This window comes from Eleginops maclovinus, chromosome 19 (assembly GCF_036324505.1).
Source record: "Eleginops maclovinus isolate JMC-PN-2008 ecotype Puerto Natales chromosome 19, JC_Emac_rtc_rv5, whole genome shotgun sequence".
Classification (NCBI taxonomy): Eukaryota; Metazoa; Chordata; class Actinopteri; order Perciformes; family Eleginopidae; genus Eleginops; species Eleginops maclovinus.
Window position 1 is genome coordinate 11,664,464 of NC_086367.1, and position 13,332 is coordinate 11,677,795.

A 13,332-nucleotide genomic window follows, 5' to 3' on the forward strand; every position below is an offset into this window, starting at 1 on the left:
CATTTTAACACAAGGAAGAGCTAGCAACACAATGCCTGTAGGATACGGCAATGCTGATCTACACTAATTCCCTGGATTATTAAACTGAGTTCATTAAGTTCTAACGATGGCCAAAGGACCCTTTGTGGGAGAGCAGAAGAAAAGAGAGAAACTGTAATGGAGTTTGAGGGAAAACAGAGGAAGATACACAATTTGTGAAAGTTTTCTGGAGGTGACTTGAAAACTGTGTGAAGCCATGGTGAAATTTTTAATTAACCTTGATGATGGTGGAGGAGTGTAACAAGAGAGGGGCTGTACAGGAGTTTGCCAAGACAAACATAATTGCTCAGTAGTGCCACATTTTGGCCTTCAACAATCACATAGGTTTGCTTTGTAATACAGACCAAATCCATTAATCAGCTCCTGGTAAATGCAAAATAGAGAGAGAAAAGGCAGCGCCTGAAGCTCATACAGGGATAATGAATTTGTGGGCTACATTCTTGCTTTTGGAAGTACGCACAAAGAAACATCAGTTGACATTTTCTGGCTCTGAATTTCTCAGAATCAGGCAGCACAGTAAAGCCTTAAAGCAAACAATGCGTCCAGAATTTTGATATCCTGTAAATATCCAATGAAGTGGCTATTTCTCTGGCTGGCATACCAAACAAGGCAACATGTCTTCTTGTAGTAATAGCTCCCAGCTTGGGATGCCACAGGAGTATGTATTTGGCAGGATACAAAGTAGAATCTTACAATACCACATCCCATATTTAGGTTGTTTTTTGTATATTGTCGGAATAGGAGCTGTTTGTTCCTGCGACTTGTTAGACACAGTTCACTACACATCATGAGAAGAGGGAACAGGATACAGCCTGAATTTACATTTTGCAAAGGTAAGGTGATATTTATGTCTGAAATTCACAAGTGTAGCTATCAGGTTGATTTGTGGTTGATTTTCACGTCCTGTAATCGCTCCTTGAGGTGTACTTTAGTGGAAAGCGGTGGCCGATTAAACAAAAAATCTGCTCTAAATGTTGCAAATGCACTTTTTGTACATCTGAGTTGTATTGAAAAGGACATCACAAGACCTGGTCTCACTGTCGTTTTAAGCCAAGAAGTTGTACATCATGAAACTGCCAAGTTACATTATGGCATTGATGTAAAGTACTCACCCATGCCAAGAATTGAAGGCTAACAAAACAAGTACTGCACAGACAGACTGCAGAAGAGGAAGATTTATTGATGAAAAAGAGAAAGAAGGCGGGTGAGAAATAGAAGAAAAAAACTGAGACAAAAAGGCTAAAAGAAGAGCCGATGCTGCAATTCCGGAGAAACCAAAGCGCCTGAATATCCGCAGAACCTTCTGAAACAACACAATGTCAAGATGAAGGAAAGGGAATCAAAGCAGTGCACTAAAAGAGCATTTATAGAGCGAGGAGGGGAGGAACAAGTAGGAGTTGGTTATCCCACAGTGAGAATTCGTGATAAAGGTGAGTATCACTGAGAAAATCAAGCACTTGACTGAGCCGATCTCTATCTGACCCCTCTTAACTCAACATCTGTTTCCACGTAGCAGTGCGTCACAGTTGGACTCCTCTACCTGTCTTAAGGGAACCACAGTCTGCTGCTTACACCAACACAGAAACAGCACTCTCTGAAATGAGAGATTGTCTATGGTGTGTACCCGTTTGTTTGGATCCTCAATAAAGATCTTTATTTGACAAAGACATATTAAGATGCTGCAAAACTGTTTAAGTGCAGTTACTCTAACTTATTGTATAAGAAATGTAAAGAAGATAAAAAGAAAAGGCTAAATGAGGGACTATTATTACACCTGCAGGAAACTAGGAAGCTGGTGCATACGTAACACATTGAATTTAACTAAATGAAATGAAATTTTCAGCTCAGTTTGGGGCTCTACCAATTCCTCATAGGAATATCTAGTTTACTTACTGTGTCTTTCTGTCGTGTGGTGCTCAGCAGATAGTATATAAGAGCTTTTCCCATTAAAGTGATGGACCTGAACAAGACATTTAAAGCAACACCTGCAGCAGGCATTTGAGCTGAAGGTTATGATACTCGCAATGACATGGCTACAATGCTGATGTTAAGCTGGTATTGTACCATGTCAACAACTTATTTTAGCATGTTACCTAATAAGCACTAACCACAAAGTACAGCTGGTAATGCCACTCATTTTACAGATCGTCATGTACCAACACAATATTAATTTCCCTTTTTGACCTGAGATGACGCAGATAAAAGGTCAGTAGGATTTATCCTATGGGGAGTAAGAAGATATGCTCAGAATTGAATGAAAATCCATCCAATGGTTGTTGAGGTATTTCCATCAAGTGAAAAGCTTGTTCTTGTCTCTTCTGTGATTTTGCATTCCCAATAAATTACGTAAGCTTTTAGCGTTTCTCTTTCTCTTATTGCAAAGTAATAAAAGGTACAATTATGCCTTTGATTCATTTCTCCTCTCATACTCTTCTTGCTCTGGCAGTATTTGATTGTTTTTCTGAAGGTAAGCCTTCCTCAGCTACTGCAGCTTGTTTACATAGACCAGTCTGTACACAGTATGTTTGCACAGTGTATCCAAGCTATCATAGTTTGCTTTAATATGTGAGTTCCAGTAGGAGCAGATTCATTGTGCATTTTATAGGAGTAGACGGAAAATAAAAACTGAGATCAAATGTAATAACCAATATTTTTACATTAATACATTGTTCTTCTGGCAATAGCACATACAATGGATCATCTATAATAACGGCTGCATGTCCACTAAAATGTGCCTCTATAAAATGTGAAAATATAAATGACATGTTATAGTATGCTATTAGTGAAAGGATACACAATGACAGGGATCTGAGTATCCAATCATGTTACTTCTCTCTGATGGATTCATTTTTTAATCAGGTCTTAGTTTGGAGGGGGACAGTATTTCCAGGCTTTTGATTTGCATTGTGTCCGAGGAACCTTACTGATATATACTCCAGCACATGGTGTGTTAAAGGTACAATCAAATCAAATCATGCTCACATTTCAGGGATTTCTAACTCAATCACTCTGCTGAGTTGTGGTAATTTGTTAAATGGAGCTTGAGTTTGCCTCAGCAGTGCATGTAAAATGATACGTTGTTCTTTGCAGCAATGACACAGAGGGAGTGTGAGACTGTCCATTTACTCACAGCATCAGTCACACACCTATCCATCACGGATGGATGAAATAGCCACAGGGCTTTAATGAAGGCTAGCGGGCTGTTCCAGAGTCTGCTAGCTGCTAGGTGGTCTACCACCCTCTGTTGCTTTCTCAAATGACCCAGGACAGAAGGTGATGTCCACGTGTCCACCACAGTCTACCTAAAATGCCTGGAGGCGGGAACAGTGACATATGTACTTGGCACATCATAACGACACAAAACCATTGATATCACTTACTGCTCCATGGTGATACATCACTGAAAGGTCAGAAGCAGAGATAGTTTTATCTTTCCTTCCTCAAGTCAACTCACTATTCTCTTTGAAGGTCAGATCTCAAGACGACAAAGTGGAAAAGAGAAGCTGTATGGTCACTGCATGATGGAACAATTAGATGGTAATGCAGCACTGTTTCTGCGTTGATGCTATTGCACATTTGTACTGACAGTATATTACAGGCACATGAGCAAAACTACTTACTTACTACTTTCAACTGCTCACTGTTTAGGAGATCGAAGGAGAGTTGCATCTTGTATAAACCAGTTAAAGGTTTAGTTCCACATTTTGAGTTAGATAAGCAGATCTCATTGGTATGGTAAATATTGTTCATGAAATTACTGCCAAAATAGAAAACTTCATAAGGGCTCTTCAGAAAACTATTGGTGCATCACAGAGTCAACATCTGTTGTCCCTATACAAAGTATGTCCAATGCATTATGGCAAAAATATCAGGATTTCCTACTTCAATCTGACAACCCTTTGTACAGCAGATATGAGTAAGATGGTCAAAGTTCAAGATGCAATGTTATGACAAAATTGTATGCCCACATTTTATGCATACTGTGTGATAAAAAGTATGCAGGTGGAAGGAGGCCATATCCTTTTTACTATCACTGTGTATAGTGGGCACAAAACTAGACAATTCCAAGATTTCTGTTCATTTTACTTTTTGGAAAAAAAACCACAATGGCTGTAATTTTAGCAGTTAGACGTCACATTCTTCAGTATATATATTTTGCCACAAAATATTATATTTATACCAAAAATGGCAGATCATAGTTTTCATTGTTCTCCTATCAAGTTTTGGGGAAGGTAAGTCACAGTTCGACCCAGTACAAGTAAAGAATAAATACCTTCAGTTGCATCATTATCAAAGGGATATTGGTTTAAATGGTGAAGCCTTTGAAATTAAGATGAAATACTATGCTAAGATAAAAGTATAAATTCTATATTTCATATCAATTGCCTCTAATGGTAAAATAATTTGGTTTAGGCCTTCTTACAATGGATTTATATTTCTTATTCACTTTTAAAGGGGACCAAAAATATGAATTAAAACCCTATGGTTGAGGATCTGTTCCTGATTCATTTTGCAAAATGCAATTATCTTTATCTTTTATTGCTATTTCTTAGGGCTATAGGTATATGTTTAAGTTGCTAAGAAGAAGAAGTCTAAGTGACACCGACGATTCACCTTTCGTATCATGATGAATTAACAAAATTGCATGTTGCATTACTATTTTCTCCAACCAATATTTTTCACTGCTATCATGGTGCATCACCTTGCTGATTCCTGGAGTCAGTAGTGTGATTGACACAAGTTAATTTGGGTCAACTTGAGAGAAGTTCAACACATCACACACAACTCTCCGCCATCTGTCTGCAGCCCCCCCACAGGGAACGGCCAAATGTTCAGATTAATGTGATTTGATGCTTATCTCTGTGCAGAAATCCCTGGAAAATGACCACACTTGATTCAGTAGAAAATAGGAACTGATATATGATCCTCCTGCTTTGTTTTTCAATACTGAAAATGAAAGAATGTTTCACCAACAGACACAACAGAGACATACCTGTACTGCTCATCAGTCATTTATGTGAAATTGCTGCAGTGAGGTAATGACCGTACCGGCCGCTTGCAAGGTCTAATCTTTCAGTCAACCCACAAGGTCCAGAAATACAACTGACTCCTGACCTTCCTGGTGCCAACTGCATGAGAGGAGGAAGCCTGCAGATAATATGAGTAGACAGCTCAGACCTCTGCAGCCACTGCTCTTCATTTATACATCACATCGCCTGGGAACCTATCTCCTGGCATGTCATAAAGCCTCAAACTCTCACACCCCGTGGAATCAGCGAGCAGGCCAATGTACTGCACAAATTGAGCGACAGATAATATTGTCTCCTGAAGATGTGGGTATTTGATGAGGATAGATATGTTGGTGAGAGCAAACTTCTCCACACCAGTATATTTCCTATAGCCGCAGCACTTCTTATTGTAGCATGGTACAAAAGCATGCTGTCCACAACTATTTCTATGTGTCACTTTGAACTGAAGCACTGTGAGCTGTGTTGCAATTACTTGCTAAAGTTCCTCACACTTAAAAGTGGAGTGGGAAGTGGACAGGGAGAGATGAAAACAGAAATAATGAGCGAAAACAAGGTCACAATGCAGCCGCTACGGTTCACATTATTATTTTTAATTCAGCACTGTGTATTCATTTCTAAACTACATACAGTATATCATTAGATATTTTTCACATATAGATACTTTTTAAAAACTGTTTCCAACTATTGATGAACCTAATTTATCTAATACACTTAAAAAAAATAACAGGATTTGTTTTTAAACTTGCTTCATGTTATCATTTGAGAATCCTTAAAAAATATATTCAAGGGTAAGAATCTACTGTGAAAACATACAGCATTTATTTTTCATCTCTTATCGTTGGTCTGAGATCAACAGTCATACTGTTTAGAGTTGTACTTGCATCATCTTTTCCTCCCTTTTTACAAAATCAAACAGTTATTTGTCCAAAGAAATGAAATACTTTTGGTGAACTAGTGTCTTTTCCCTGCACGTCTGTCTCTGGGATTTCCTGTTTGTCACTCATTTGCTTGCCAACCAAACTTGGCAAACAAGCCTGCAGTTACAGGAACCTTTAAATGGGGCTAACGCTTTTAGTAGCTTTAATTAAACTATTATTCGCACTCTCCCATGACAATCTGCACAGGTATACAAACATACGCACACATTGTGTCTATAGAACATATAAAAATGCCCAAGTCTAATATTTAATAAGTTAACTCACCCTATAGCCCACGGCTCCCTTCCTCTTTCCTCGGCCTCGCACTTGGTAACTATGGTTGCCTTAGGTGTCAAACTATTTTAAGAAACTGTCATCTGTTATCATCTCTTGTATAGAGCCAGACACACACACAAACACGCACACACACACACACACACACACACACACACACACACACACACACACACACACACACACACACACACACACACACACACACACACACACACACACACACACACACACACACACACACACACACACACACACACACACACACACACACACACACACTTTTTAGCAGGAAGCTTCTCTAACTGTCATGCAGATAGTTTCAGTTATTAAATGTTCAACTCGTGATGTTCTCTTTTTAGCACAAGCAGATGAAAGAAGGCAGTTTGAAGTTCCCAGTGGGTCAGTTTGTTCAGTTTGTCTCTCCCCCACAGACTGAAATACAGTATATCAACTATGGATTGCCCTGAATACAGATATGTAACATAATGAATGAAATTTCTGAACTTGTTAGATAAATCTTTTGTTTGCAAATCTTTATAGGTAATAGGTGGGGGTGACCTCATAGTCTCGAGCACTGAAACTATAGTTCCTTTTTCAGAAAAAAATACATTCAGATGTCTTGAAAATGTTTGGATCACTATGAAAGTTGATATGCATGTCACTCCAGATAAAAAGTAATAACATTGGCAATCCATTATGTAGCACCACCCTCATAGCTTACTTGAGTTACAGCTATACAGTCACGCCAAATTAATGAAATGTAATGTTAGTGCTAAAAAATGTTAACATGCTGACACACTAAACTGAGATATTAAACATACCAGCTAAACATATCAGCATTACTATTGTTAGCATGTGGTTGTTAGCATTTTGCTCAAATTAGCATAGTAGCCTACAACTTCAGAAGAGCCTTAGAGCTGTTAACATATAGCTGTATAGTCTTGATTAATCTTGACTGCCATATAACAGATGATGGAAGACTTAAAACAGGATCAAATCAAACAGCAACAAAAAATTCCCCAACAATTTTAGTTAGCACCAGAGAAAAACATTATCTGACTAAGACGACTTGATATTCTGTAACTGAGAAGTCTCATCTGTACTCAATTTCAGGCTTGAAATGAAGAAATCCCTTGAGGTATCCAGATATCAATGAAAACACATCAGAATTGGACTTTATCGTTTCCATTTCTAGCTTGCCATGTGGAGTTTTACACATAACCTTCTTACTGACAGTTTTCAGTGCCTTAGTTAAATAGCTCGTCCACCTTTGACTCAATGTCAAGTGAGAAATAGGTCATTATGAAATGAATGGGAGATTAAAAAGGATCTGATTAAATCTCCATCTGAACCATCACTCATCATAATGAGAACTGCAATAAAATATGGATATGCCACTAAAATATGTATACTTCCAGCTCTCCCCAGTGTTAAAATGACTCAACTTCAGGGTCCAGCATCTCTAGAGTCACACTTAGTTTGTTTTCAATCTTATTACATCCTGCATCCCATTTCTCTCTTGATGTTAAGAATTAACAACTGACGCATTGACAGTGGCTGGGACGACTCTCGCCTTGAACTCAAAAAAAGAAAAACCCACAAATACTGCATTTCAGATCAGTTACACATAGAGAGGCATCTATTATTCAGCTTAACAAGGAAAAGCAATGTCAATGTTGCCAAGTATTATCCATAATCAGATCCACAGAGAGTCTTTCTTATCCATCCTCACAATGAACACATCTTCTCATTCTTCAGCAACTGTTTTAATGAATTGTTGATCTTTTTGATTGCTTTACATTAACTGAATTGTTATTCTCTAACGTAAGAGAGCAGGGACTATTGCTGTCATGAAATAAGATAACCTAATGACCCAGTTGGGATGAGCTATACGAACATCTGCTTTTATGAGGATCACTCTATTGCAGAAGACAGCTGTCCAGGGATAGATGACCAAACTAATAAAGCAGAGCAGAGCCTTGGACCAGAGTGCTCGAACAGATGAGCAGCTACAGAAACCTTTCTTAATCTTGGATCCCGATGATTACTCCTCTCCAAGGGGTTACAACATGCGAGTATTGATTCTCTTTAAAAGCTGTCCAAGTCAACACATATCCCGTGGAGCAGTTGTGAGCAGCCATTGACACAGAAAACGATCGAGTGGCAGAGCATCATGGATTTCTGTCGGGTTGTAATTATATCCTGATTGGCCCTTCACTGTGGAACATTTTGCATCTCTCTGTGGGTCCATCTGAGGCTTTAGAAAATGAGAGGAAGGATTACGCACACAAACAAGTAGTCCTTCCTGACCTTTTGACACCCGCAGGAATCCCAGGGTGTCCTATTGTTTATACGGCACAGCACCACCCCATCTGTGACAGTGTGCACTGAAAATATCTTTTTAAATAAGGGCCAACACGGGAGCCTGCCAAACCTCAGATAATAAAGCAACCTGAAATTACAGCTCAGAGAAGGACATTAAAGGAGGAACATTAGGGAACGTGTGGCTATTGATTCAAATCAGATGGGGAAGCAGAACAGGAGTTTTAGAGCGCATACATAATGCAAGCTTCAGCATGTGGTTTGCAAATATATTACACAGAGGATTATGTATCTGCTACAATCTGTACATCAGCATTTTTGTTTATCATCAAAGTATATAATTATGTTGTGCTCAACAAAAACTGATAAAGAACTTTTGTGCCGGCCTAAATGCCACAGCAGCAAGATGCACAAAGGTATTAGACTTTTACAAATAAACCACAATCTCTGAGGAAGCACTGCAAATAGGGCTGGAGAGCTAAGCAAGCAAAACTATATTTAAGACCAAGCAATCTTTGTTTACCTTTCCGAGAACCAGCACCTTATCGTGGTGGAGAGGTTTGTGTGCCCCGATGAACCTGGGGGCTGTGTTGTCTGGAACCTTGTGTTCCTGGTAGGGTCTCCCATGGCAAATTGGTCTCAGGTAAGGGGCCATACTAAGATTGGTTCAAAAAGACTCCATGAATAACACAATTGGAAGCGAGGATACCCGGCCCGGAGGAAGCCCAGGGTCCCCTTCTGGAGCCAGGCCCAGAAGGAGGACTCGTCAGCGAGCTTCTGGTGGCCGGGCTTGCCACGGAGCCCGGCCGGGCACAGCACGAAAAAGCAACGTGGGCAACACCTCCGCTTCTCCGTCCCGCGGGCCCACCACCTACGGGAAACAACGATGGGGTCGGGTGCGCTGCCAGAAGGGTGGCAGTGAAAGCAGAGGGTCTCTACGGACCAGACTCAAGCGACAGAAGCTGGCTTTGGGGATGTGGAATGTCACCTCTCTGGGGGGGAAGGAGCCGGAGCTTGTGCGGGAGGTGGAGCGTTACCAGTTTGATCTGGTGGGGCTCACCTCTACGCACAGCGTCGGCTCTGGAACCTTATTTCTGGATAAGGGTTGGACTCTATTCTTCTCCGGAGTGGCCCAAGGTGTGAGGCGCCGAGCGGGTGTGGGGATACTCACAAGCCCCCGGTTGAGTGCCGCTTTGTTTGAGTTTAACCCAGTGGACGAGAGGGTCGCCTCCCTACGCCTGCGGGTCATGGGGGGGAAAACTCTGACTGTTGTGTGTGCTTATGCACCAAACAGCAGTTCAGAGTATTCGGCCTTCTTGGAGACCCTGAAAGAAGTCCTGTATGGGGCTCCTGAAGGGGACTCCTTACTCTTGCTGGGAGACTTCAACCCACACGTGGGCAATGATGGAGACACTTGGAGGGGCGTGATTGGGAGGAACGGCCCCCCTGTTCTGAACCGGAGTAGTGGTTTGCTACTGGACTTCTGTGCTAGTCATGGATTGGCCATAACAAACACCATGTTCGAACATAAGGATGCTCATAAGTGTACGTGGTACCAGAGCACCCTAGGCAGAAGGTCCATGACCGATTTTGTTATCGTATCATCGGACCTGAGGCCGCATGTTTTGGACACTCGGGTGAAGAGAGGGGCGGAGTTGTCAACTGATCACCACCTGGTGGTGAGTTGGGTCGAGTGGCGGGGGAAGCCTCTGGACAGATCTGGTAAGCCCAAACGTGTAGTGCGGGTGAACTGGGAACGTCTGGAGGAGTCCCATGTCCAGGAGGCCTTCAACTCACACCTCCGGCGGAGCTTTTCAGGCATCCCTGTGGAGGCTGGGGACATTGAACCAGAGTGGGCGGTGTTCAAAGCCTCTATTGCCGAAGCTGCGGCAGGGAGCTGTGGTCTCAAGGTCTTAGGTGCCTCAAGGGGCGGTAACCCTCGAACCTCGTGGTGGACACCGGTGGTCAGCGAAGCCGTCCGACTGAAGAAGGAGGCCTTCCAGGATATGTTATCCCTGGGTACTCCTGACGCAGTTGCAAGGTATCGACAGGCCCGAAGGGCAGCAGCCTCAGCCGTGGCCGAGGCAAAGCAGCGGGTGTGGGAGAAGTTAGGAGAAGCCATGGAAAAGGACTTTCGGTCGGCACCAAAGTTGTTCTGGAAAACCGTCCGATACCTCAGGAGGGGGAAGCAGGGTACCATCCAAGGTGTGTACAGTAAGGATGGGGTGCTGTTGACCTCAACTGATAGTGTGTTAGGGCGGTGGAAGGAACACTTGGAGGAACTCCTGAATCCGACAACTCCGCACTCTATGTTAGAGGCGGAGCTGGAGTATGAAGGGGGATCAATTCCAATCTCACAGGGGGAATTCACTGAGGTAGTTAAACAGCTCCACAGTGGCAAAGCCCCGGGGGTGGATGAGATCCACCCAGAAATGCTGAAGGCTCTGGGTGTTGAGGGACTGTCATGGTTGACACGTCTCATCAACATTGCGTGGAAGTCGGAAACAGTACCGAAGGAGTGGCAGACCGGGGTGGTGGTTCCTTTGTTTAAAAAGGGGGATCAGAGGGTGTGTGCCAATTACAGAGGCATCACATTACTCAGCCTCCCCGGGAAAGTTTACTCTAAGGTGCTGGAAAGGAGGGTCGGCCGATTGTCGAACCTCAGATTGAAGAGGAACAATGAGGTTTTCGTCCTGGTCGTGGAACGACGGACCAGCTTTTCACTCTCGCAAGGATCCTGGAGGGGGCCTGGGAGTACGCTCATCCGGTCTACATGTGCTTTGTGGATTTGGAGAAGGCGTATGGACCATCCAATCTCTGTACTCTCAAAGCAAGAGCTGTGTCCGGGTCCTCGGCAGCACGTTGGACCGATTTCCGGTGAGGGTTGGCCTCCGCCAGGGCTGCGCTTTGTCACCAATCCTGTTTGTGATATTCATGGCCAGGATTTCGAGGTGTAGTCGTGGGGGAGGGGGTTTGCAGTTCGGTGGGCTAAGGATTGCACCACTGCTTTTTGCAGATGATGTGGTCCTAATGGCTTCATTGGTCTGTGACGTTCAGCACTCACTGGATCGGTTCGCGGCCGAGTGTGAAGCGGCTGGGATGAGGATCAGCACCTCCAAATCTGAGGCCATGGTTCTCAGCAGGAAACCGATGGATTGCCCACTCCAGGTAGGGAATGAAGCCTTACCCCAAGTGAAGGAGTTCAAGTATCTTGGGGTCTTGTTCTCGAGTGAGGGAACAATGGAGCGTGAGATGGGCCGGAGAATTGGAGCAGCGGGAGCGGTACTGCAGTCGCTTTGCCGCACCGTTGTGACGAAAAGAGAGCTGAGCCAGAAGGCAAAGCTCTCTGTCTACCGGGCCATCTTCGTTCCTACCCTCACCTATGGTCATGAAGGATGGGTCATGACCGAAAGAACGAGATCGCGGATACAAGCGGCCAAAATGGGATTTCTCCGCAGGGTGGCTGGCATCTCCCTTAGGGATAAGGTGAGAAGTTCAGTCATCCGGGAGGGACTCGGAGTAGAACCGCTGCTCCTTCGCGTTGAAAGGAGCCAGTTGAGGTGGTTCGGACACCTAGTGAGGATGCCACCTGGGCGCCTCCCTAGGGAGGTGTTCCAGGCACGTCCAGCTGGGAAGAGACCGAGGGGTAGATCTAGGACCAGGTGGAGGGATTATATCTCTTGGCTGGCCTGGGAGCGCCTTGGAATCCCCCAGTCAGAGCTGGTTGATGTGGCCAGGGAAAGGAAAGTTTGGGGCTCTCTGCTGGAGCTGTTACCTCCGCGACCCTGACGGAAAAGCGGGAGAAGATGGATGGATGGAATCTTTGTTTAATCTGCTATGGTAGACTCGTAGACTATTTAACACCTATTTACCTTTTTCACACACAGTTAAGTCAGATTTTCTTAAGTGGTAAAGCAAACGTAATCCATCGATTACAAAAACATTTAATTAATTAATTAATTAATTTTTTATGCTGTTTTTAATCAAAGGCCACATGGAGGAGTACAAGACAACAATAAAAATCCAAATGTCCATCTTCCATGTGAAATGTGTCAATAAATAATAATAATAATAATAATAATAATAATAATAATAATAATAATAATACTAATAATGAACACAAAACATGAAATAAATCAAAATAAATAAATGTTAAGGCGGCTTTAATTTTTCTTATTCCAATGACATAATCCTAATTACATGTAATTCATTACTACCAAACCCTACTAACACATGCTGCAAACACACAGCGACACAAGCATTCATGTGGAGTCGCTTAATGTGTTTTGGAGGTGGTGGTGGGGGGTACCGGTGACAGGTGCAGTCTCCAGGTATCTGACATGATGCAGAGAGACAGGGCCATGAGTCACCCCGGCCCACAGTGAGCTCCTTTGCTTAACCTGCAGCCACTACTATACAATTACCTATTTATAACCCTTCCACAGCGGTCCCAAAACTACAGATGGAAGAGGAATCTGCCTTCGCCTGTTTTGCTTACAAGCATATTGAAGGCACAATGCTAAATCCTCTGGTGCGTAATAAAAGCTCTGATGGTTTAGTGGAGATTCTTAGAGCAGAGAGCTCAACATATGCAGGCAGACACATCAGGGACTGCAGCTCTGGCAGGGTTGGGCACACTTAATTGTTAATTCCTTTTTTTTGGACTGATGGGAAAGACTGTGAATAAAACCCTATCCCTGCAAGTCGCTCAGCAGACTGTTATGGCT